The sequence below is a fragment of the Physeter macrocephalus genome, chromosome 14 (assembly GCF_002837175.3).
Source record: "Physeter macrocephalus isolate SW-GA chromosome 14, ASM283717v5, whole genome shotgun sequence".
Lineage (NCBI taxonomy): Eukaryota > Metazoa > Chordata > Mammalia > Artiodactyla > Physeteridae > Physeter > Physeter macrocephalus.
Window position 1 is genome coordinate 120,674,080 of NC_041227.1, and position 4,116 is coordinate 120,678,195.

A 4,116-nucleotide genomic window follows, 5' to 3' on the forward strand; every position below is an offset into this window, starting at 1 on the left:
AGTACTGGATTATAGGCTGTGGGTGTCTTTCCGTTATATGAACAACTTCCGTGGAGGGGGCTTGTGTGCGATTCTGGTGGTAGGTGAATCCTTGGGCAGGCAGAGTTGGGGACATGCGCAGAGTCAGGGCGGGGGGTGGCGGGGGGAGTTTGCCACGCTCTGCCAAGTGATGGAAGGTTTCTGAGACCCTCTGAGTTGAGCATCTGAGAGTAGGAGAGAAGCAGACCTTGAGGCCAATGGTTTTGTCCAGTCCTCATCTGCTTTTGAGAAACAAAGCAGTTAGCTTTGTTCTTCTGGGCACTTCAACTCTCTTGGTTGAGTCTTCCTTTTCAGAAGCAGATGTATTTGTATCCCCAAAGTCATAGCTCTTTGCTTTCATATGCGGGGGCTTGTCCCAAAGAAAAAGGCTCTTTTTTTTTAGTCAGGGTATTTCCCCTTCTCCCTTTATACTTTCTTCTGATTTTGAGGCTCTTTGGCTGGCCGTCTGTTTGAGGTCCTCTCTCCTGCACTTACTACCAGATTTGCACTGCATCATTTGGAGATGTAAAGCGAACAGTTCTTGGTCAGAACCCTCCTCTGCTTGTTATTGTGTTTGATGGTTCCAGGGTCCTTCCCTCAAGGGTAGCAAGTCTAAATTGAATGTCACTTGCTATAGGAGGCCGTCAGTTCCTTCCTGTGGAAAAGGGTCTGAAATGGAGGTCTAGTGGTAGAGGGGGCTGGTCCTGCTGGGGCAGGGCTTAACTACACTGAGTTCTGGGTTAAGATTCCTTTCCTAATCTGCACTTTCGTGGGCTGAGTGGTAAGAAGATTTTTCCACTGGAGAAAATCTGGAGAAAAAAAAATTGTTAATAAGAATAGGGATATATTTGGATAAAGTTGCTATTTACTGTGGAAACCAACAACTTTGAATGTTTTTTTTCCTTGCCCTGCAGACTCCCAGCCCTGTCACCCTCCTTAGGCCCTGCAGTGTGGTCTGGTCCTCTTCCTTTCAACATCCCACCTGGGCCCAGGTGAGACTCCCCAGTCCCCCCAAGCAGACGCAGACACACAGTAGCTGGCATGCTGGGATTTGAAGTCCCAGCTCCCTCACCCTCCCTTTATGCCATGGGCCAGATGGCCTCATGGCTGAGGAGGGGATTTCTGGAGTCTCAGGATTTAGAAAGCGTCTTAGTCAGCCACGCTACAGGAGGCAGAGATCTGTTATAGTTTCAAAAGCAAGTGTTTGTTTAATTTGTTTAGGTTCTCAGATTGCCAGCCAGCGAGAATAGGTTGGGAGGCTCTGTCTCTGCTCTCCTTGAACATGAGAAGAGCCACTGCCAGGACTGCACTGGAAAGGCTGCGGCAGCACCTCTGGGCTCTGGCTGTCTGGGCGGTGGCCCTTTGACATGCTTCTGGCCCCCTGAGCCGCAGCCGCCTTTGTTTTCCTTGTCTGCTCTGAGGGGAGGGGGTTGCTGAATAAATGAGGCCTCAGGTTCCCCATCAGAGAGCTGTGAATGGATCCAAGTCCTTCAAGAGCTTGAGCTGTTTACACCCAGGAGAGGCAGAAGCCTCTCTTTCCAGGGAGGAACCAGGCTGAAAGAGGAGGACTTGAAGAGGGAAGATATTTGATAACCAGGTGAGAATTTCTTATTAGAACCAGGATCGGCTCTCAGAGAACTGGTTAAGAAACAGAAAACATTATGAGTTTTTGATGACAGGTGTGGCTGAAATTTTAGGAGGAGACTTAGGATGTGGGAGAAAAGCAGTGGTAGCAAAGGAGAAAATATTAGGGGGCAGTAAAGGTCTGAGCTGGGGAAGCATTCAGACTGTCTGTCATGTGGCCGTGGAGTGAGACTGTGCTCTCGGCCTGTGTCAACCTTCCTGGACTGTTCATCAGGTGCCTGTGATGTGGGGTAACTGGGGACAGGGTGATAGGGGGACCCCTTCCTGCTTCAGTTCAGCCCTAGTGTCGTTTCGTGGTAGAAACCTGCAGGAGGGGGAGTCCCCCTCGGTCATTCCAGACCACGGCTCTCCTGGGTTGTGGGCTTGTAGAGGGCAGGAGCAGAGGTTGTAAACAGTCATGCTGACCCCCCCCACACACACACCTTGTCTTTTCTCTTCCTCTTTACCTTCCCGCTGCCTTTCCGCTGTAGAACTTTCTCCCTGCTGCAACCTGGGCCTTGAATTCCTAGGCTGTAAGGTATGTAGGAGCTGCAGGGTCTACCAACCACGGGAGGCCAGCCTAGTTACTTCCCTCCACCGTCCCCAGCTCCTTTGACTGCCTGACTTGGGAGAAGGGAGACCATTAAAGTAGAAGCCCCAAAGCAGCCTCTTCCCTTTACTGTCTGCGCTCCAGGAGGAGGAGGGAGGGTCATGCTTGGCACTGAAGTTGGGTTTTCCCTGGGAGGAAAGCTGAGCTGAGCAGTCTCTGTGAACCCTGGGCCAGGCTCTCCAAGAATTGCCATCCCTGTACTGGCTGGGCCAGCTACTCAGTGTTGCAGAGCCTCACCCTCTTTTCCCACCGTTGTCATTGCTGCTAGTGGTCAAAGTCAAATGTGTGGCCACATGGGATGGGCCAGCTCCTCTCAGGCTACTTCCTGGATGTGATTTTTTAAGTATAGAAACATGCAGGTGCCTTCCCAAGAGGCTTGGACTGGTGTATCAAGCCAGAAACAGATAAGCTAATCAAAGTATAAACTCAAGAGGAAGGAGGATGCTGGCAGTCTGTGTAAGAGCTGGAAAACTTACAAGTACTGGCCTTTGGGAAAACCCAGTGAATAAGAACTTGTGATACCTGCTATTTAAAAGAATGTTCTCACCTTGGGTTGATTGTGGTAATACAGTGTGTTATGAAACTTGTGGAGCTAAAGCTTTGACTTGCTTGAGTTGAATATGGATCATTTGATATGGTTCCTGTGTATTTGATGACCCCTCTGTCAGTGACTTTCCATCCTTCCTCCCCCAAGCGTGAATTTGTAGCATGATTGTACAAATCTCTATGTAGAGAAAATGGAGATTCCTTGTTCTCTGAAGTGTTAAGCGCTAGCCAATCCATTTCTGTCCCCTTTAGCCTAATGTGTCTGAACTTAATTTCCTGTTATATATTTAAGCTTTTCCTCTACATTATAGGTTTTGTGGCATCCCATGGTCAGGTGGAGAGGAAGCTGCCCCTTGCAGAACTGTACTGTAACCATTTTTTTAAAAAAAACATTATTTTCACAGGATTGATTATACACAGGGCTTGTAAAAAAAATTTTTAACACTGTGCTGTGAAACCATGATGGTAAATCTCCATTGAAGGCTACTTCAAAGGCACCTGAAAGTGGAGTGTTATATCTATGATTTTATTTCTTGCTTCCTGAGCATATTAAACCTAATTTTCACCCTTTCATTCTGTTTCAGCCTCCTGTATAAGAAGTACCGTATTTTCTGCCCATCATACTTTGTAATAAAACTTGAACATGTATAGATTGACTGAATTTCTTCTTGTGATGAATTCAGTTCTTCCCATTCTGCCACTGCGGACATGTTCCAGAGACACTGGCTGGGGGATTAGACCTCCACCCCAGCCCATCACACTATCTGATGGCCTAATTCATCACCTTTAACAAAATGCAGACCACCTACTCTCTGCTGGGGGCCATGACCCTCAGGTTGCGCAGAGTCAACCAGAAGAGACATCTACATAAAGAAATCCTGGCAGTGTTGTGCAGTGATGGGTGTGTTCAGGTTTTCTGGTGGCCCTGAGGAGGAGGTGATCACCTATGTCTGGGTGGGAGCCAGAGGGGGTCAGGGAAAAGTTCACAAGACGAAGGATGCTTGAACGGGGTTTTTTTGTTGTTTTTTTAACATTTTTATTGGAGTATAATTCCTTTAGAATGGTGTGTTAGTTTCTGCTGTATAACAAAGTGAATCAGCTATACATATACATATATCCCCATATCCCCTCCCTCTTGCGTCTCCCTCCCACCCTCCACATCCCACCCCTCTAGGTGGTCACAAAGCACTGAGCTGATCCCCCTGTGCTATGCGGCTGCTTCCCACTAGCTATCTGTTTTACATTTGGTAGTGTATATACGTCCATGCCACTCTCTCACTTCGTCCCAGCTTACCCTTCCCCCTCCCCGTGTCCTCAAG